A 24366-nucleotide genomic window follows, 5' to 3' on the forward strand; every position below is an offset into this window, starting at 1 on the left:
CATTATTGTAAATTACCTAAAGATTCTAAAAACCTTTTCTGTGCTATATAATGCATAATAACTTATATATAAACCATTCCTTTTCAATGCAACAATGTTTAAATGCTCGTTGTCTTCAAAACCGAAGTGATATCGAAAAATGATTACATAGTATATTTAGAAATTTGCCTTTCTGGGTCTATGTTGGGAATTAGTCAAATTATTATGTTTTACTCGAATCTGAATGGTCGCCACTTCGAAGCATCTTATTGGTTAAGACTAACGAACCCATTAAAGCTATGAGAAAGTACTGCACTTGATGATCGTGGAAAATGTAAGTCTCTCGGAAATTCCATCACAATGGAGATTGCAATAGGCAAATTTCTATGAAATCTACGAAGAACTAAAATCCAAAGTACTAAGAGCTATCTTCATAACCTTCCAAGTATAAGCATGTCTTATAGCTGTTGGAAGATGAGGCTGGAGTTTGCACACTTTCCATACAACACCCAAAGGATTAAAACTATTGGTTTTTTTTTAATTAAAACACGTTTGTAAACAATCCAAATATAAAATGATATGAATTGAAGCGTTGAAGTATCAATATAAACTGGTCTCTAGAGCAAGAGATGTCACTGCAGCGCAGCGTCGCTTGTGGCTGACCCTGTATACCTCAGTCCCTAGGGATAGGTCACCTCCTTACCACTGATGTGCACATATTATCCCCCCTAATAAAGTCCATGTCTTCTGGCACAATAATTATGATAGTAATGATTCCTTTAACACTGATATGACATATATTATGCTTCCTAATAGCATATAAATCTTCTGGCACGATATGCATAACAACATTTGGCAGATATTCATTTCGCAAAAATTTAACGTACTTGATAATAAACAACATATACAGCTATCGATTACAGTATTAAGGTTACCTACATTGCACTAAGAACATGATTCCTCAACGGAATGCGTTAAGTTATAAAACGTAAACAAGTAGCCATTAGAGACATCGAAATTTAACTGTTTGTTTTAGATTTCACCCATGAAGGTAACTGCAGATTAGGCGGTTACAAGAATAGAAAATTAAATTGTTTTTAATTTCACTCATAAGAGGAGAGTAAGTTACAAGTAATCGAAAACCAAATTTAGGTTTATTATTCCTTACCTTAGAGCAGACTTTAAACATTACAAGTTATTGAGTAGTTTTAGGTTTTTAATTTTTCGCCTGAAATGAGAGCAGATTAGGTGGTTATACAATTTCTATAAAATTAATTTAGGTTACTCACTTTAAGACGATAGCTTATTAAATTACAGTAAGTTTTCCAAAAGCATTAAACCATATGTGTAACCTGATGTTGAGTACCTGATGTAAAGTTTTGTACCGGACGAGAGAGTAGGGCAATATAAATATTTTGTTGTTGTGTTTAAAAATTAAATTTTAGTTTTTGAACCTGAACTTGAAAGTAGGATGTAGCCTATGGGCGTCAATTCTAGAAACGCTTTGGGCATGTATTTTTAGATGAACTTGTAGAAGAGAACAATAAAATTAGGCTACGTAAGTAATATGCTAGTTTCATAAATGTTTTGATATTCATTTTAAATCCTGAAGGGGAAGTTTAGTTACAGTTTTTCCACTTGAATTAGAGAGCAGACTAGGTATTTGGAAGTTTACAACTTGTTTGGAAACTTGAACTTTGACCAGTTCTCTAAATTAAACATCATTATTACATGTAAGGTTATGAAAATTAATGACAAAGAGAATACATTATTTGGATAACATTTCCGGATATGAGTTTACCCAATTTTAAAGCGTCAAAAGCAAGACAAGCAAGTTTTAATTTTGCTATTTAACTATTTACAAATCTGCATCTTTTTGAAACATCTATATGGTAAATAATTTTTCATGATAAGTAAAGATTTTTGAATAGAATTTTATTTTCAGCTTTTGGAAGTAATAACATCTATTTTTCATGGCTCATATTACGTAATTACTTCATTAACAAATTTACGCCAATTATTGCAGTCGCTTCAATAATATGACGGTGATTGAGTTGATAATAATTATAATTATAACGACATTACAGGCCAAAGGTGTAATAGAACACCGGCGACGAAGTGACAGTTAAATTGCAGTACAAAATGTATTGAAATGCAAGCGGGAACGTTTAGAACTAGTCCACTTCCCCTTGTTACACAGACAGTCACGGTGATAGTTCGGCTCTTGCACTGTCAATGCTCATTACCCCAGTTTACTGTCAGCCAGTGGCGTATTCAGTGAGAGGGCCCGGGAGAGTTTCCCCCACAAACTTCAGAGAGATGTTAGTAAAATTAAGTTTTAAAATTATTTAGATGTCACAAATATCTAGTTGACAAAACTAAATATAGTTATTTTGAAATCATAAATAGGAAAGGACGGAAACCAGGAGGAGGTTCTCCAACAAAGTTGAATTTTTTCTGATGGGTACACAGCATTGGGACATTTACGAATTAAACGTTTCGGTCTGACCCCATTTTTTACTATAAGCACAATAATTATTAGTATTACATGAATATATAGTAATAGATTCGTAATTACTTAATTATTTTAACCCCGTGCCAACTCGGTTTTGATGTATGTATTGAGATTAGAAATTTTTATTAGACCTCCTGAAACCAGATTTGAGGGGTGTCTCCTATTCAACCACCATTCATTTATATATATATATATATATATATATATATATATATATATATATATATATATATGTGTGTGTGTGTGTGTGTGCGTGTGTAAAAGAGTAAAAAACCTAAACGTGGTATTCATGTTAAGTAACTGTTCCAGAGGATGTAGAGAACTATACTATATAAAGTGAGCTGTGACATTTATAGAAAGAAATTTTATTTAATACATTCTATTTAACAATTTTCGGAACTTTAATTAATATAAAAACCAGTACATATAATCGATAATATTAAAATAGAATAAATCAAACTATCCTCGTCCCACTCCTCCCGCACATCGAAATGATTTGATGGGTTTGGACCTCCCCAAAATGTAAACATTGCATACACCACTGTTGCCACTTGCCAGTCGCTTGTTATCTGTTGTTGGTAAAGTAATTACTTCTTGACGTTGGTGTCATTGCTTGCGTTTTGTCGGGGATTGTTCATTTAACAGGATGTAGACTCAATCACTTGAGGTTATATACGTATAACGGGATTTGTTGTAATCCAAGGAAATGTTGCAATTTCCACTCACACAGCAAAGTTATGAACACGTAATATTAAGTACTGGTTAAATTTTCAGTATTGTCATGTTTTTTTGATAAATATACAAATAAAAATTGATTCTATAACGAGTTCGAGCGACGTATTCGAATTTTCTGCGAAAAAATTTAGGCCGGCCTACCAAAAGGTGTGCTCTTGAATCGAAAAGCGTTGGGAGTATTTAAGGTTCGTATAAATTATAATATTTTTAAGGATATTATTTATGTATTTTAGAGATTTATTATAGATATAGACAATAATTTACTAAACACCACCAACTACAGTCGCCATAAACATTTCTGAAGTTTTGTTTTGAAAATTGACACTAAATTTTTGTAATTTATTATATTTGCTGGGACGTAATTGAAATTTAAAAGAGATACGGATTTATTCATATGGAAATAATAAAAGAAATACCGTGAAAATAATAATAATGTCATGAGACAAAGAGTAAACACACGCGTAGCGTTTGTGTGGTAGAATCGAAAAGCCACAAAATCACATAACAAACCCAGAATGTGTCACCAGTGCCCCACATACAGGTAAAAGTACTGCACATGACTGAAAGCTTACAATATGTTACTCACCTTCAAGTAGAAATCCAAATGCGACTACATGAACACACAGTAACACTGAACGACAATAAAGTACCAGCTAGCAACAACTGGACACTGCGAGTACCACACAATCACAACACAAACGTCAAATGACACGAACGACACACACGTGTAGGAAGACAGACGGGTGAATAGCCTCAACCGAACCGACCACGGAGTGGAGAGGTGAAACAGAAAGGTATGCGACGCCAGCGACACCTGCGGAACACCGCTGGAACTGCTGGAACACTTGAGTAGGCTGGTGGAGGGGGGAGTGCAACAATGGTCAGTGACTGAGACTGGTGCGGTTGGTGACTCAATGCAAGGGCAGACTGAAGTCGCCCTCTCTCTCTCTTTCTCTCTCTCTCTGTCAGGCAGACACGCCTACGATGTACTGGGTGAAAAGGGTTTTGCTGTAGGAGATAAGAAGAATTGAGTCCATGTTGGACTAAGAAATATATATGGTGCTAAGTAACCACCAGCGATGTAACTATATCTCTGCTTATTCTATCTAACTTTAAACTGAAGGAGAATAGTATGCCAATGGAGAAAGGTAGTGAGTGGTTGGTCACACATACTTTTGATGAGAGTGGGCGAGGTCCGTTTCTGCAGGGTGTGACGAGAGTCTATCTTTGTTTGAAGTTTATCTTGACGATGGAAGGATTGTGAAGGGAAAATCCTGTTTCCTTCACTATAGACACCGATCTTATTTCCTAGGCTAACAAACCTGTGCATTAAAAAATATACCTCAATACTAATGAAGTTAGTGACGCTTCCATTGCATTCGAAAAGCATACTGCAAAAATTCCTCAAACCATAAAAATAATCTTTGGAATCGGTCAACGAGTTTTGTTATAATCTTGAGACAGACAAAATATCTGTCCACATGTTAAAAATAGCCTTCACTTCTCGTAGCCAATACCCGTTTACGGCATTTACCCTCATATTTTTGTTATAAAACAAATATATACACAAGGCAAAAAATTGATTTTTTTTAGTTTTCTGTTTTTTCCATTTTTTGTTACTCAGACTTGTACAGTTTCAGAAAATATAACACTTTTTGTTGCAAGATTATTCTAAGTACGCAAAAAAATATTATTTACGAAGTAACTACCGGCGCTTTTGGCATGAAATTTTACTCCACACTGTGAACAACTTTCATTTAGTACAACCTGTGTTGTTACTGATGCAGTATTTTTGCCAAGTGACATAATGGCCACAATTAAACAAAGCTATAAGGATTTAGCAAACGCCGAACTTCTAAAAAAGTGCCTTCACCAAAAAACTCAAAATCCTAACGAAAGTTTTAATAACGTAGTGTGGAATAAAGTCCCCAAAAATGTGTTTGTGAGACTGGACACTTTGAAGTTAGGTGTGCTAAGTTTCAATGATGGATTTGCCAGTAAGTTGGATATCTACAATGAATTAGGCCTAACTTTGAGTAAAAACTCAGTGCTCGCGCTTCGTGGTTTTGATGTTTTGCGACACAAGAAAGCCGACAAAGCTGCACAACTAATGACCAAGGAAGCCAGAACAGCTAGAAAAAAGAGAAGACTGGTTCTAGAGGAGGATCAGGAGCATGCTGATGGCTCTGCCTATGGTGCTGGGATGTTCTAAGCTAGCTAAAGTAAGTACAGTACCTAGTTTTAAATATAATCGTCGTTTCCCGAAAACTGTGTTTTTTTTTAAACAAAGGTACATTTTTCTCAAAAACCAATGGAGGTATGGCAACCAATTTTTTTCCACTTATAAAACACCTAATTACCTAACCATGAAAGCAGAATAGATAGTGTAGCACAACACACTAGCTTAAAAAAAAATATTTTTCTAAAAAAAAACTAGAAATTTTAAATAACTTAAAAAAATCTAAATTATGTATTAATTTATTTTTAATTTTTACCATTGTGCTTCTGTAGTTAGATAAATATCATAACAATACACACACAAAATTGTAGGCCTATAGATTTAATGGTTCCTGAGAAAAGTGTACCTAAATTTGTAGAATTTAACATGGTCCGTATAGGGCCTTCCCGCCCCCCTTTAACAGCTTCCCTGTATTGTAGGCTTGTGGGAAAAGAATAAGCATTTCTGTATTTGTGTCATTTATTTTTATACTTCTATGTTAGATGTGTTTTATTTTAAATAGAAGATCATAACTCCTCGATATCTATCACAGCTGGGAATATAGCAATTCTTTTTATATCATTTTGTGGTTGGTGTGGATACCATGGAGCTGTAAAACTTTTATCTTAAAAATTTAATTATTGCTTTTAATTAGTTGTCACATTTTTTCATTTAACTTTTAGTCAATATATTATTTATTCAGAAACATTTATTTTCATACTATTTTAATTTATATATTATATATTTACCACTTCATTTCTTTATTTTTGCGTTTATTAGAAATTTCAAGATGTGTTCGTAAAGATGATAATGATCCCTTTGAACGTTCCGTAACATAACCAACACAGTGATTGAATAAATTATATATATATATATATATATATATATATATATATATATATATATCAAGATCTTTTTAATGGTATTTGAACAATTTAAAGTAGTAAAGTAGTACTTTAATGTTTATCCGGTCTCTATAGAAGGGTCAAACATTTACTATCAAATTGTGCACCTAAAATCCTATGACTATCCACGACTGGTAATATTTCATCTCACAGTTTGAAGTCATAGTTTTATATTCTCCTTTTTACTGTAACTCTTATGATGACTTGGTACGGCCTACGATTTTTTCATCATACAATCGCTTTTTTAAAACCCTTTTTTCTTAAAATCTTTATTTTCTAAGCAATGCCTTAAACAAGTTTAAATGTCGCTAAAGGAAACCAGCTCGTCGACATGGTCGTGTTTCTTCAGTCCAGATCCCATCCATAATAACTGATTAGAAAAGCCTACAATACAATAAAATGCATTACCTTAGTTTACTTTATTTGTTATGTTGTGTATAAGAGTGTATCAATATTTATATTTAAGTAATATTGTCGATTATTCTGATGCCCAACTTCTTCACTAAGTTAATAACCCTAAATTAGTCACATAAGACTAATGTAAAATTTAAAAAAGAAAAGACTAAACATATTTTATGACAATAAATAAAGCATAAACATTTATTTTTTAACACACAAAGTAATTAACCAATTTAAATGAAAAGAGAAAAAATCATATGTACTTGTATAAAAGTAAATGGAAGGTTTTTAACTACTTCCTAAATAAATAATTAATTTACAACTACATACAAAGTTATATGTTTATATGATTACAACAATGCTACTAATGTTCAAATAATTAAATTAGGGACGTTTGATGTATGCTATCTTATCAGTTACTGAACCGATTGAGTTCAAAGTTTGTAAACTTGTTAAATCAAGGGCAATACCAATCTAAACATTCATTGAGATTATTAACTAGTACTAGTAGACACTAGCGTTGCGCTAGCTCATGTCACTGATAGTACTAGGCCTGAACTTCGTATCGTGTTGTTAACAATTCTTTCAGTGGGACATCTGTGTTCAAACATTGGAATAATATAACACATGTTTTAAAATTACAATACGGCTCCGTTTAATTGGGGCTTAAATGTTCCATTTATATGCAGAGATATGTACACAGTTGCGAGAGGATGAAACATGTGTTCACCTGGTAGGTTTTGAAAGTAAGAACACTTCTTATTTCAACTCATTCTGAAATTATTGTTGTACATTGAGTTTGTGCAAAATTATAAAATTTGAGGTTTTAATTCAAGATAAATTTAAATGCATATTTCAGTAAATAATATATCATCTAGTACTCTTTCAGTAGTTGCCATAATCAGCAATAACAAAATTACTATCTAACTTATAATACAGTTACTGCCTGTGACGAATTGTAACCGTGTAAAGCATTGGGATGTTAACTGAACACTACTATGTAAGCCAACTTAATTAATAAAACAGTCAATTAATACACTTGAAAATGGCTTGCTTCACATTGGGTTAGTATGTGTACAGTGGCCGAACAAAACCACAAATACAGAAACCAACATGACCGATGATCCAAGAACACTGCCCGAAGAAACAATTGAGTGTTAACACAGTGATTCTTGATCGTCACAAAGAAGATGAAAAATAATTCACAACACTCCATTTAAATCTTTATTGACTAAGGAAACCACAGAGTATAGCTACGTCGAATGCCTATTTATTTCAAAACGATTTACCTTATATCACTAGTGTTCAATAAGAAATACAATGCAATTCAATTTCAGTGTTCTTCATCATCTGTCTTAAATCAATTATTATATGTTACTGAAATCTTACGAGCTGTTCACATAAATACAATAGAATACACAGAAATGTGAATAATTGTATAACTGCGACTCATAATGTTCTCTCCAACTTCAGCTCCCCGATACATTGCCAATTAATTCCAATTTCCAATTAGTCCAAAATGGGAATTTCTGGAGCTCTTGCTGTCCCATTTAAAAATATATAGTACAAAAAATTACGTACAATGTAATATGGCCTTTTATAAATAATTCGTCAGGGAAATGTCTAATGAGTGTTAGATTTTAATAAATAAACTGGGTATAATAAATATAAATTATTTCCTAAAAAGTATTACTAGACTTCGGAACTACAAATATTTTTACATGAAATAAAAATGTTTTATTTTTACTCATTTAATAATTCTTGATTGTATTGTATCTACCAGTGATTGGTCACGTTATTAATCTCGTTTTATTTGGTAAATTGTTTTGTTTAAAATGTGCTAGTAGTTTTGAAATACTACTCATACGAGTTTATAAGTCCAAAATCGATGAAAACTTGATACTCTACGCATTGCTGAAAGGGAATGAAAACTGTTAATTTTTGCTATGAGATCGGCACCAAACATGAGGACATAAAAGAAATTGTATTATAGGAGAGGAAAGCGACTTGGAAGAGGATACTGAAAATCACCAGATTGATTGTTTTTCAATAAAACTCCAGGATCGAAAATACCTGGGTAATCTGTACATTTATTACACCTTTGGCCATCGTGTTTCATCTATTTGATTTGAAAGAGAACAGGTTTTAAACTTTTCTATTGTTGTAATTTGTTACGAAAACGTAAGTTGACATAAAGTTAAACACGCATAGAAATAAGTTTAATCGGTAACAAGGCCGATTTCGTCAGCAAGCCCACTTTTCACCCATTACTTCAACGGTATTCACATATATTTATAAGATTATAACTCAACCCTGCCTTGAGAGGGTTAGCAGGTCATATAAAGACTTGCATAAGTAATCATCGATTCCCAAATTCCGAATGGGTTTCTTCCACAGATGGCCTTCACAACCCTTACTAAGTTTCAAATACCTTAAAATGTTAAAGTAAATCATCAAAATGTTCCTTGGCATGCTGAAACTAATATTTTAATGTATAATTTGTATAAATAACTGTGTACCAACCAATATTCTGTGTTGCAGTTTACAGAATACGTGACCAACAGAATGTTGCGTTGTGTCCTGTAAACTGTACTTCTACGACACATGGCCACCAGAACGTGCTGTGAACAGTAGTGAGATTTCTATATTTTATCTTATCTGTGGTCTTAACCTTATGGCCAATGGTAAATACGAGCGCATTACCATAAATGTTATATTATCGTAAGTAAACTCTTTATAAACTCTTTACAGAACTCATGAATGTCAGTTACTTGCATGTATACAAGTTTGCATGCAATAAAAAGTGTGCCAAAGATGAGATCCGTGAAGATAGTATTTATTGAACTTTGTAGAAGCACGCAAGTTTCTGAGAGGGAATTTCATTGTGACTGTTAGCACATGAACTTACATAGGAAAACACAACTGTATTAAACTTACTTGTACTTGGATCAATTCAATATTCATGTACGCTACTAAACTGCTTAGTCATATTTATGCAGATTTTATGCGAGGTAGCAATACAGTTCTCTGCTCCTAACTTTTTTAATAAAGAAAATAAAGCAAAAACTTTGAGGTGCTTTGATTAGCACCAACACCCGTGCTCCTGAATGTGTAGTTAGTTGCAACAAGTTTTTTAAGTAATACAAGTTATATGAAGTATTTATTAATATTTTACCTCTTTCCACAAAAAGAGAGAATGGGATATAACTAAAAATTAAAAATAACATACATATATTTTGGAAGAATTATTAATAAACGAGGTGAAAAATAAAATCCAACACCATTTATAACTGTGTTTTATTCAACCGATTATTCATTGGCAGTAGTTAAACATTTTTATGTTTTCTATATTTTAGACCAAATAAACAAAATCTTTCTTTTTCGTAACTATTAGAATAACGAAAATAAAAATATGGGATTGTGTATAAAGGTGTATGTTTGTTCCATATGATGGGTGGTTGTTTTGTTCCAATGTGGGTGACAAAGATGTAATTCAACTATTTCAAACACTACCTCCTTCCAATAAATGTGCAATAACTATATCAATCACGCTTGTTCCAAAGTACGTCCAGAGTTGTACGCCCTAAGAAGTCTCATGAAGATCTGCCAGACAAACGTAGGCTACTGAATATTGGATATAAGATAATAATTGTACGGGGAATAATGAGGACTCTAGGAGATTATTTATTTTTATACAAAGGAAATAAAAGAAACATATAAAATTAACGTGGTAACTAACATCTAGAATTTCTGGTTTACACTGCACTAAAACATTGCTTACGCATTCGTAAATACAAGTTAATGTTGAAATTTGTTTACGTTGAATATTTAGAGGGCTCTCTATTTACAGAGATGCCAAAATATTTCTAGAATATAATTGTGTAAGCATTGTTTTAACAAAATGTGAACACGAGAACTTAGCTTAGTATGTTAGTTTTGACACCGGCCGCGTAAGACTAAGAACTAATATTAGTGGACGGTAATCGAATTGCCTTGAGAGAATTAAGTACCTTTCCTAATGTATATAGTATAATGTATCACGTCAACTAAGATAATTTATGTTCTATTTAGATATGGACTTAAAGTAGAAAGAAATATTCATAATCATAATGTATAGAATAAAAAAATTAAATCAAGCCTTCAGAGCTTCATAAAAATTTAATAATTTTTTTTAATGCCTCATTAAAGCTATTGGCAGAATATTAAACGTTATAATAGGAATGTATATAAAATAGCAATAATCTAAATGTATATAAAACAAATTTATTTAGTCTCTTGTTTACAGTGTTGAATAATCTATAAAATACTGATTAAGATATATCTTTAAGGATTAAATTATTTGAAATTGATGAGACAGGACGCGGCACAGTTAATGAAGTACATTGATATTTTCTCTGAGACAAATACTTCAGATGTTTCCCAGTCAGTCAAGTTCTGAGCTCGTGTCGTGTATGTACTTGTAACTTGATACGTAGTGTCAACACAAACAGAACATTATTTGATGTAGGAACGATCTGTTGATGTCACATTTTCAGATTCACTCTTTGTAACTTGATATAATTCTCTCATAGCTTTGCAGTGCATTCAAATAGATTACGTAATAAACCCATGCATAGTTCTATTTTTGCTCTACAACGCTCAAGTATATGCAGAAATTAATAACATTTGTGTAACATTTTTCAACCATACTAAATATTAAAGAGATAACTATAAGAGATAAAGAGATTAAATTGGTTGACTCACCACAAATATTGAATGTTTGTGTACAACATTAAAAAGGTAGCTCTAACAATAATAGTATCGTGTAGTATTTAGAAGAATAAATAAACAGATATTCCTATTTGTAGTAGTAATTTGTATGTTAAATTTTTTTAGTTAATAAATTTGTTTTTATAACTACTAAATGTGTGTTGTGAGAAACAGTTATTATTATTATTTTGCAGCTAAATTGTTTGATTGGAGCAATATTTCATATCACAGGACACTTACAACATGTCTATCTGGAACACCTGTTCAGAGCGCGACCCTATGGCAAAGCCTATTACTAATACTGATGTGACTTAGGACAATACTGGTGAATTCTGTTCACTGATCCACCTTAGAGAAAATTCTAGGATTCGGTTATCTTTCCATTGAACATGTACGGTCCACATACAGATAAAATTGTGATGCAGCAATGGAATGTAATCTACTTATAATCTATTATATTTACGTGATATACATCATGCAAAATATTTCGTGATTTTATATGATTTTATATTTTAAATATCGTTATCATAAAAATGAACAATAGTAAATAATGACTTAAAATAAAACTAACCACAGAAAAAGTAAAAATTCTAAATTGTTGATTTTTTAAAGTTTTTAAATTGTTGTTGATAATATCTGAGGTTATTAATCAAATAATAATTTATATCTTACTAGCTGATTCCCGCGGCTTCGCACGCTCTACGTAAGCTTTGCCCGTGTATGTGCACTTCTGGTACGAGTCAATTAGATTTCCAACGCCGATGTATAGTTTGCCTTGTTGCCACGACCAAGAAAGTGGCTGTATATTTATAGCTATTGTACACGTACCTTTATTTTATTATAAAGTAGTCTAACACTCAAGCTTTAAGTTCAACCAGAAATTTGTCTTAAAGAGAACTTCCCCATCATAACTTAGCGCATTCAAATAGTATTTGGTTATTTAATATACACAACTGTCAGGTAATTGCAGTTAATAATGTGCAGGCGCTTTAAAGACTATTATCTTTTACAGCGTCATTTGGTGGCTAGTTACAATGTACAATGGGCATAGCATATAAACCTTCTCCGTGGAAAAATACATATACATACAAATTTTCATAATGATCGTTCAAATAGTTCACGATTCCATTAAGGACAAACACACAAACATTCATTTATATATATATATATATATATATATATATATATATATATATATATATATATATATAGATTACAATTTTCGATATCTTGAAGCTCTGAAAACAATTTTTCTAGACTAAGATAGGGTATTTTCAACCTCAGCCTCTAAAATATTTACGATTTATAAACTAGGAGTAAGCTTGTTTTTTTCTTATAATAACATGCTACAAGAAGCTAAGCGACCCGAGCCTGACAACTCTAATAGATGATTTCCGGTTTTGCGCGCACTTCTGGTTCGAAAGAATTATATTTCCGGTACCAAAATTGAGTTTGTCTTGTTGTTCCGATCAAGGAAATATATTATATACATACATACTAATAAGAAGCCTACTTTGGAACCTGCCCTCCCTCCTTGTAACTATTTCCAGTGTAAGGGATGAAGTGAAGAATCCAGTTCTGCCTTGCTATTTAATAGACCAATTTTTGTGGTAAATCTCTCCGCCGTGGAGACAAACCCAAAGGAATATCTTCTTCGGACCAGTTCATTTAATTTTTCTAAACCAAAATAGAAATGAAGCCTATTCAATAAACTATTGTAATATAAAGGAAAAGAAATTTAAGAGAAAGGGAATAAAGCATAAATCTGTACTGTTATATCCACCAATTGTCTCGGTTTAGAGTTGAGATAAAGATTAGTCTGATATTTGATATCAGTACAAATTTATTTCTAGAAGATGCAACTTTCGAGTAGATTTTACCCTTTTGATAGTAAGTTATGTTTCAGACCGGATACGTTAATATTACTTATAATTAACTTATGTTTATTTATTTTAAATATGGTAATTGCTAATTATGGACGCTAGGTTTCATCGAGTAGACTCTAATTTTTATCCACTTCGCTCACTATTTATATTTTATTCTGTATAATATTTATCTAGTTATATTTATAGTAAAACTAGTTGTCCGCGGCTTTATGCTTGATTTCCAATGTAATAGCGATAACGTCATAGGCATATTATTTTTAAGCGGCATATTAAATACTTCTGAAAATAAATGAAGATCACTGGAGATATTCCGATCTCCTGATCTATTTCAAAATAATTGGACTTAAAGTTTAAAGAACACTGGTTTGGAGACCTGAAGTTGGAGAGTGAGTAAACTTTTTTAAGTACCAATAAAATACTACTTTGATTCATAATAATAATATGGTAGGGATTGCCGATTGCCTTCTTATCGGCATATATATCATATCCGGCACCCTAGGCGATTGCCTTGATGTCCCAATCAAGAAAGTATAAAGTATACTACATACGTTGCTCCGTAATGTCCACTGTCCAGTCAAAAAGCGAAGTCTTCCTACCATTATAACTTACTTCTGAAATTACTTACTGCATTCATATAGATCAGCGAAAACGTAATGTAGTTATTCTAGTGGTTGATGTTCATACACAAAATTTCGATTTTGTCTGTTAGGAGCATAAGTTACATGGGCTAAATTTCATTATTCTAGGCTATCGGGAAGTTGAAAAAGTAGTTTTTCTAGGGGTTATAATCCCATTTAAACTTCTATAAATGATTGATCTTAATGAAAATGCGTTTATTTTTGTATGTAAGTGATGAGGCACGTGATTGACAATTTTTAGCTATCTGGCCATCGGGAAAATGCAAAACAATGACATAGCGGCTGCAACCCAATTTCAACAAATCTGTGCGGTCGATCTTCTTAAAAAAAAAACTTTATTAGATTCAAGTGATGTACATTTGGGTCAAATTGACCTTAGCAGTGCATTGGGAAGTTGGAAAAACAAAAGTATAGTTCTTCTAAGGGTGGCAACCTCATCTCTATCTTTATCGGGGGTTGATCTACATTGAAAATCTTTACAATGTCTGTTGAGAACATTAGGTACGTATATATAAATTGTATCGTGCTAGGACATCGCAAAGTTAAAAATAAAATTATAGTTCTTCTAGGGGTTGCAACACCATTTAATCCTCTATGGATGGTTGATCTTAATGTGAATACTTGCTTTCTAGTTAAGTCATAAGGTTTTTGTTTGTTAATTTTAACCTTTCTAGGGCATCCAGAAGTTGATAAACAACGTATTGTCATTTGTGGTTTGCAAATCCATGTCAACCCCTATGGACGTTTGCTCTTTATAACAATGTTTTATAAGCCATGAGGCATAGAAGTGCCAAATTTCAACTTATGTGTCGACAAGTTAGAGAATTGGGCTGTGATATTATTTAAAGAGACTCATATACGAATAAAGATACCACTTAACTAATGTGTTCAGAACAGAATTTATAAAACAAAAAAGTGTATTGTTTTATCATTGAGAATATAGTTTGATGATTAGCATTATATAAGTAATAAAGAACAATAGCTTTAAAACTATTGAAATATTATCTGTTATTAACATTAGACGCCTTTTACAAGGTATTGAAAAGATTACAAAATTTACAAAGATTTCAATAGAGATTATTTAATCTAAATACTACATATAGATAATTATAGCATTATTGTGTATTAAAACAGACGTCTATACGATGGAACAGTCAACATACTATAACTAAATATGTACCTTATTTCATAAAGTAATTGGGAAGGTCATTCATTAATATTATAGGAAGGACAATAAAGACAATTCTCCTCTGTAATTAAGAGTACAATTAAATCAGGAGCTGCATTAAACTCAATTTTAGACTCGTCTACTCCGTTGCTCTCTAAAAGTTCAAGGATATTCATAATAGCTTTAATTTATAAGTATTCATTAGTTTTGCCTTGATTGTGCACCTGGTAGTAATTACAAAAAGTAGTAAGAAATCTAATGCAAGACATTGTCTTAAATATTACAGTATGGTTTATTAGTCCAAAGTGTGTTCATGTTTCATCATGTTTGTTATTTCATTTGATGTAAACACAAGAAAATTCTATAATATAAACATAAACATTAATTCACAGTAGAAAATTTCAAATATAACACGCTGTGAAGAACTGAAGTATTGCAATTGTTGAATATTAGGAAATAGGATGTACATTCTTATATTTCTAGGCCTATAAGCTCTTATGTTGACCAAAATCTCTAAATGAGCATGATTTCTCAGATAATATAGAATTATTTGAGAAGAATGCATATTTTGCATGCCGCACTTTTGTCCCAAGTTAGTTTTGACACCTCACAGTGATATGTACGACTATTAATTTTTAAACTTACTTTATTAAACATTGTAGTCTGCGTTTGTTTAATAACAATCTTAGTGATCGATTAGGAATCCGGATTTATTACTATATATATAAAGAATCATATACATGGTGATTGTAAAGTAAGTTGCATCCCCTCTTAACTGTTTTGTTGGTTTAGATACATAAAATCTTTTTGCAGCAACCTTACTAGCTTCCTAGGGCTACACTAATAATGATAGTTTTCAAATTTTTGACCCTCAAGGGAATGGTGGGGGGGGGGGCAACTCAAGATTTTCAAATAACATTTATAATCCTGTAACATATCATTTTAAAGGTCTTGGTTAGTCAATACAAAATACACTTATAACAGTTAAATCGGACTACCCTACAATGGGAGCCCTAAACTTATAATGTTCAAAAGTAAGATGCACCCCCTCACTTGTTTATTATTGTAGATATGTGAAATATACTTTCTTAACTTTACACTTTCTTCGATTAAAAACTATTTCGTTGGTTAAATTTATTTATGTAATTTTGGTTAAGAGTAAGGGTTAATTTTGTACACAACTAATAAGGAATATTCATGTTTTTCCTAAAAGTGACCATGAAAATTATAGTGTTTGAGGTTTTTGTTTGAAGACCAAGAACACTTTCATTGCAAAATTACTTTGTACAGTGCATGCAGTGACAAATCAATCAGTTTAAATTACAAGTTTACATCGATTTGCATTTTTGAATCGTAATTAACTGCTGAGTGGTTATGTGCATATTTTACAAAATTGCTTAATATTATTGCGTCAAAGATAATAAATGTTGACTTCCGGTACTTGCTAAGCAAACGACCGATGAACAACAATTCACTGCATTATGTTGCTATCTAATAAATCAGTAAACTATGACTGATAGTTGATCGTTATCTAACTTGTATATGCAGCTCTCATACATCGGATTGGAATAACTGGAATTACTGATTTATCTGACCGGAGCTTTTCAATTACTGTGGATGTGTATTGACAGATATCAAACAATTTGATCTTACAATGCTAATGATCTTAATGGGTTTCTATCAATGTGACGCTCTCCCTAATTGTAGTCTAATAATATTTATAGGTAATTAATTTTGCTCATGTATTCATTCTTTCACACAAGTGTATGCAATGGTATTGTTAAAACTACGTTGATTACGCTATTCGACTAACATTTTTAAACGTTCTCGGCTTTGAAGCATGAGTTCCGGCACGATTATAAGTTGTGTCAGAAATAACTTCCAACAGAATCCTAACTTAAAATTGTTTATGGTTTTCTATAGTATACCTTTTCCGAGTTGGATTAAACGATGAAGCTTACTTCTTAGAACGCTGTAATAACTACCACCTAAGTCTGCGAGTACACACCTCATCGAAACTTTACTTACTGGAGACCCATCCTCAGTCAACACATTTTATACCGCCTTCCAGTAATAAGCTTCATCTGTAAAGGTGAGATAAAGAAGCTAGGCTTTGTCGTGAGTGGTTGAAGCTTACCTAACGAACAATAAATTATGTTTAATATGGCTTCTTTATCACAAGTTATTGAAAATTTTAAGCTATATTGTTTTTTTTACTATTCCCAAGGTTTCTCCTACCCTCATTATTATTTTTCAATAAAGATAGCTGGAATAAAGAGAAGAGGGCATTTGACATTACAAAGGAATGAGTATAATTCTGCACATATCAATAAGTCATTTAAAAAACAAATTACGAAAGTTCATTGTAAGAATGTGCAAAACATAGATCGAATTTAAAATGAAGGAGTTCCTAATTAGCATATATTTCTTACATTGCAGAAGCGATACATAAACTAGGGAGTATATTAGGGACACACAATATTAAATGCCAGCTAAATATTGAAGAACTCTTTCAAACCAGTAAAATACACTATTGCAATGTATGCACTTGGTATAGGAAGTTCAATAAGGCTGAGGTTTAGCCTAGATTAGGTAGATCAAAGTGAGGAAAAACATTAGAAACATAAAACGTCAATAAATTAAAAAAACAATAATGTAACAAAACTTTGACAAAACAAAAATACGTGCAAAAATCTATTGTTACTATTATTACATTATTTAAAAATATTAAGAGAAACCTTACAAACAACCAACAAAGGGTAACTAAAACTAAAATTCAAAAACTAAAAAGTAAATAACTACAATAAACAACAAACTGTAAAACTGACAAAGAACTGATAGCGTGTGATGATATAGCCATATTAATTGATGTCATATTGGACATATATACAGGCAGATTGGCAGTGTCATTAAAAGACTGGTGACCAAAGATGGCTCTGTACAATCACCCTCTTTTAGTACATCTGTACAGGCAGACTGGCAGTTTTATTACAAATCTGGTGACCAAAGATGGCTCTTTCAGTAAATCTGTACAGGCAGATTAGCAGTTTCAATAAAAGTCTGGTGACCAAAGATGGCTCTGTACAATCACCCTCTACATCTTAGTACATCTGTACAGGCAGACTGGCAGTTTTATTACAAATCAGGTGACCAAAGATGGCTCTGTACAATCACCCTCTTTTAGTACATCTGTGCAGGCAGACTGGCAGTTTTATTACAAATCTGGTGACCAAAGATGGCTCTTTCAGTAAATCTGTACAGGCAGATTAACAGTTTCATTAAAAGTCTGGTAACCAAAGATGGCTCTGTACAATCACCCTCTTTTAGTACATTTGTACAAGCAGATTAGCAGTTTCGGTTAAAAGTTTGGTAGCTAAACATGGCTCTGGAAGAAAGGCTGGTACATGTAAAGAATGTAACTGAACTAGTAATATTTCGACGTAAATGTATGTATTAATAGTATATGTAGCTGTAATAATAATTGTGTGCATAATGTATGATTAAATTAAAAAGACTCTTTAGATTTTGATTCCATTTCCATAGTTACAGATTTATGATTGGTTAAAATAATAAAATACTGGTGTAAAAGTTGAGTAAAAAATGATATTAAAATTAGGATCTAGATGCTCCAACACAATAATTCAATTTGATCAGAGCGACTACAATGTCTTCTGTGAAGGAGAGTAGGGTTTGTGTCTTACTGTCAATTTGGTCTGGGTTTGGTCTTTCATGATGAGGACGTGAGTTCGTTACGTAAATTATTAAATAATATGTATCCTGACTTTTGAATTATTATATAGTAAAAAAATAATTGTCTTGTTAGTTTAATAGTTTTTATGGTGGTTCAATAGTTTTTGGTTGGATATTTTTTATTGCAATCATAAACCTTTATGTTAACTTTCCTGAAAGAAACAATAAAATGTTTTTTGTATCTCTCTATTAAAAATTACGGGCACTTAAATTAGAAGTTTTTTGTAGCTTTGCAATCTGGTCCAAATACCTATGACTAAAGATAAATATTTTAATTGTTCAGAATGCATATGCTGTATGATCTATAACTGTAAGAAGTTACCTTTTTAATGAAAAGTGATTTTTGAAAATAACTTTTTCTTAAATTAAATATTACTTAAGGAACCTCCCATAAATAAAAACTGTTGTGGCCTCTGGCCGTTATTCGTATAGTACATATTGTAAAAAAATACTTATAAATTGAATAGTTTTACATTGGAACTTATTTAGTATGTTCCTAAATATTGCCTCAAATGTCTTTAAGTTTCAAGTAGAATAATAAAATGTATTTCAATGTTTTAATTAAAAATGTCCTTAATAATAAGTATTAGCACATAATAGCGTCACTTATCTTAAATAGATGTACATAAAAACTTTGAAATAAAATGTATCCCAATCGAAAACGGGTTACCCAAGTATAGTTATTCAGTGACAGAAAAATATAGTTAACGCCGTAAATTGTAAACCAATCATTGGACGCTGTGGAAAGATACGGAGGTAATAAAGACTTGCTAATAACTCCTTGGTCAGGACACTAATAAGGATATTACAGCTATCGCGAGGAAGGGATATCTTGTACTATTATCTGGAGGAATGAGATGAAATAAATGAAATTCTTTACGTGACTTCTAGGAAGCCGGCTAATTAGAGCAGCTAAACTTAAACACTGTTGTTGAGAGAGCGCGTCTATTTTATTGTAGGCGCAACGCTTTAAATTACAAAATCCTGATAGCACATCGTCGTCGTATTCACTGATTTTATTTGCAAGTCCTATCATAGTGTGAAATGTGAAAGTTTTATTTTCTATATTACGTTATTCTGTGAATGTATAGTAATGCTGTCATCATTGTTGTACCATTAATAACTACTTGCTGTTATTTGGACCGCGTCTCACTGTTCTTATCTCCGTGACTCACTGTTTTATTAAGAGGTATTTGTTATTGCTTTACCTTATTAGGAAATAAAATAATACATACACAAAACACACACATACATTTATAATTGTATTTAAAAATAATCAAAGGAAATATTTACTGATATATAATATATGTTCTGATGTAAAATGGATGTAATTAAAATCAGGGAATTAAACAATCAGGGGCCAAAAATAAGATTAAAATAATCAGTATGTTCTGGATATCCCAGGAAAGTTTGGCTGGTTCGTACCTCCAAGTTAAACATACTACACTAGGTACAGCAAACCGATGTTTCACCGAAACCTGGGCAACCCTCTGGATGTCACATGGGCATACAAAATAAGAATCGGTTATATACTAAATTTTTTACAAAACAATTTAGCAACAAATTGGAAAATGTTTTAAAATTTAAATTAGATATTGATGTATATAAAGTTCAAGTTTACTGAAGCTCTTCTATTATTATTAAAGGGTATAAGATCAGGATAGTACCCAGTTAATGAATCTAACACACTATCACTTTTAATGGTGGGGTAAGGTGCAACAGGATGTAACAGAGAATTATTTTCAGTCCATTAGCTAATTCGTCTTTCGAGTATTGCAATAAAAAAAATTCTGATTCAAATTACTTAATAAGTTATTTAAATAATTTCCGAAGACAAATAGGAGTTTGCAATTTTGTAGTGAGGTTGCATTCAAAACAGTACTGTTTTCTAAATATTATGGATATAGATATTGTTATTCAAAATTAAAATCTAAAATCAATACCAATAATAATAATAATAATAATAATAATAATAATATATTTCAATACTTACATTATGACAGTTGTCATCTATCCCATACAAAGCCTATAATAATTTCGAAATTAAGTACTTCATAGTTGGAGGTTAAGGGAAACAACAACAATAATATTATCATAGATGAGAAAGTGCCTTTGTTTGTTTGTTTGTTTTACGCCCCACTGGCCTTTAAAGCAGCGAAAAATCCCATCTTGGTCTCTAAAGTTGTTTAATATTAATTGAATGAGCCTCTCAAATGTAATGAATTGTTCTGTGTAAACACGGTTTATTATTTTCAATTTGCTTACATTTATAGTGTGTAAATTGTCAAAAGAGCAACCATAATTTTCCAAACAGATTTAAATTTCAGTGATTAGATAAGTACTAATCTACTTTACAAAATGTCCTAAAACATAAGAAGGTAAGAATTTTACTGCGAAGACTACGTTTGACGCAGCCGAGAAGAACCATCCTAGATGAAATTTCACAGGACTATACTTTTGAACTAATGTACCATCCCACCTCTAAATGTTCTAAAAAAAAACTTGTACTGTACATTTATAAACTGATATAAAACCATCTTAGTTCTCTTTTGACAGAAGTAGTCTTCTCTGATATGTGGTATATATTTTCTTGATCCGGAAACAAAACAAAATCAACTATGGAACAAAACATACTAAGAACAAAGTAAATTAAAATTACCATAATTATAAACCTATTGGCGTATTTTTTTGGTCATGGCAACAAGGCAAACTCAATATAGTTATATACGTGCATAGTCTACTAATTTTCGTGCAAAGGAGCGGTTAACTGCTATCAGTGCAGATATAAGAGACAATGTAATCTAACTTTTACTTCACATTTAAAGACTGTTATGAAACCTAAATTAGTTTTCATTAGACAAAAGTAGGCTTTTCAGAGTTATGTACGTATACATATTTTCTTGGTTGGGAAAAAGCAAAATTAGCTATGGAATAAAAAGATACTAAGATCGAAGTAAATTACAATGACGACAAATATTAATTTTTTAACATATTTTACTGTTGGTGTGAAGAAGGCAAACTCAACATTGGCGTCGGAATTATAATTCACTCGAATCAGAAGTGGTCATAACAGATGCAAAACCTACGAAATTGCGTATGAAGCCGCGGGTAACTGCTAGTAAGAATAATAAAAGAATGGGTATCATAAAAAATAAATTTTTCGTCAGCTGTTATGTAGAATATCGAAAAGAAATATCATTTATAAAGGCGGAACACACATTTATTTCTTATTTAAATCGCCCAGATCACGGGTTCAGATCCCGGGGAGGTCCAAAAAATTTGTAATAATAATAATAAATAAAAAACCAGTGCACTTCGAAGCCGGCATAGCTGACGCTGAGGCCTTAATGAGAGAAAGAAAAAAAGGTTTTAACTCACTGCTGCCATCTATGACAATATTTAGATAGTACTATTTGTTATTAATATATGAATCATATTATATGACTGTATATATATATATATATATATATATATATATATATATATATATATATATATATATATGTGCATGCAGAAAGTTGTTCGTGTAAATAAAAATTAATGTGACATTGCGTGTGCAATATCAGATGTCAAAATATTTCCTATCTTTACATGGGATAGTCAATAACATTTAACAGGCTCTTTCAATTAATATTTCGCTTAACTTTTGAATCCAAGATGAGGTTTCTCGTTACTTTAGAGACCAGTGGTATCTCGGAGTGATTTTTAAAACAAGTACATGTATTATTTGCTAAATAATAAGAAATTCAGCAAATACCATGGACCTAAAGAATGTCTATATACAATTTTAGTACAATCGGTTGAATAGTTTACGCGTGAAATCAAAACAGATAAATAAAGACAATTTCGCATTTATTTCCAAATCATTTGAGGAATTCAATTTAGATACAAGAAATACAAGCTGTTCAAAGGTGAATGCCTGCGAATATTTTTAAATCAAAAGCTTCTGGAGTCAAACCCAACACCAAATATAATCACAAAAAATGCCCTCCTCAAAACGTGGTCTGATATATAGATAGTTTGAAACTGAGGGAGATTAAATTGGAAAGCATTCACTACTCATTAATTATTCTTATATTAAAGTTAGGTTTAACATTAATATTCCTGCTTTTATACTCGCATGATTGGGATTTTCTAAACCTATAGGCTCTAAGCACACTAGGAAGCATTTGTGAGCGAGGACTGTCATCGAATAATTACTGATAATAATTAAAATATTTAGGTATTGCGTTCAAGGTTATTTCTTTCCCAATACATAACATAATCAAGTCAATGATATGTTCAATAAATAACGAAGTTAGATAAATAGACATGAATAGGAATATTATGAATAGAATATTGTGTAACGAACTAACTTTGAATGAGATAGTTTAGTACACTAACAATAACAAACACAGTCACCAGAAGATAGTTCAATCCAGTTAATGACTATTAAAAGTCATACGAAACTATACGAATTGCTTAGAAGTAGTTAACGTAACAAAATACAGTCGGTTTGCTATTTCGATGAACACATTGAGAGTAACTGAATAGCACAAGCAAGATTAATGACCAGTTTCTGTTAGCGTAATTCGATATGTGAATGCTATACGGGCAACAGCTACGACACAGTGTCAGTTTAATTGTTACATATCAGAAGTGTACTTCGTAACCAATGGATATATGGAGTGAATAACAAACATGGATACCCCATATTACTTTTAATATATCTCATAATATATGTTTAGGCTACAAAACTGTATTTTTCGGTCAGTATCACAAGATTGCCTCTGACTCCAAAATACCAAATAATGGACCCAACTTACTAAGTATACGTTCGTTCTGACTATGTTACTGAAAAGTAATATAAGTACGTGTATTCATTGTATGTTTAATACGTAATAGTTTTTTAATCAGTAACGATATGTAATATAAGTAATTATAAGCCAGATGGATTATTTTCTGCATCTCACTTTGGTACGTGATGTTTGATGAATTAGTAGACATTTTATTATTGAGACATCGACTAAGGCAAACTCTGTCATATACTTTGAGTTTTAAAAACAATTTTATAATTGTTTTAGCCAGAAAATAGAACGAAAATATGCGTAAGTAGGCACAAAAATATAAATTTGGGAACAATAGCAAACTTATTAATAGGCTTATGAAAAATAAATTATTGTTATAATTTTCAATACTGAATAAGAACACAAAAATAGACCTTAGACATAACAAAAAATCAAGGAATTCTCAATATGACTTCCAGTACTTAGTTCAGGATAACGTTAGATGTCAATTATTGTTAAATGTTTTATCTTGACCCATATTGTAATGAATAATTTAAAAAGGTACTTTAAAAACCGACAAATTATTCTTAATTTACTCATTACTTACATAATTTATCTCTGTTGTTATTTTTGTTTAATTTAAAACATTCTTATGGAG

The 24366-nt window shown here is 31.6% G+C and overlaps 1 protein-coding gene across 1 annotated transcript in view; it reads right to left on the minus strand.

Annotated features, from left to right (window-relative positions):
- LOC124374068 (calpain-C-like) overlaps positions 1–4030 on the minus strand; it is a 164173-nt gene extending 160143 nt beyond the window's left edge. Inside the window, exon 1 of the mRNA XM_046832399.1 lies at positions 3816–4030. The gene's annotated coding sequence lies outside the window, so the exon portion shown is untranslated. The remainder of the gene's footprint in view (positions 1–3815) is intronic.
- Between the last annotated feature and the right edge of the window lie 20336 nt (positions 4031–24366).

The sequence above is a fragment of the Homalodisca vitripennis genome, chromosome 1 (genome assembly GCF_021130785.1).
Source record: "Homalodisca vitripennis isolate AUS2020 chromosome 1, UT_GWSS_2.1, whole genome shotgun sequence".
NCBI classification, from domain to species: Eukaryota; Metazoa; Arthropoda; class Insecta; order Hemiptera; family Cicadellidae; genus Homalodisca; species Homalodisca vitripennis.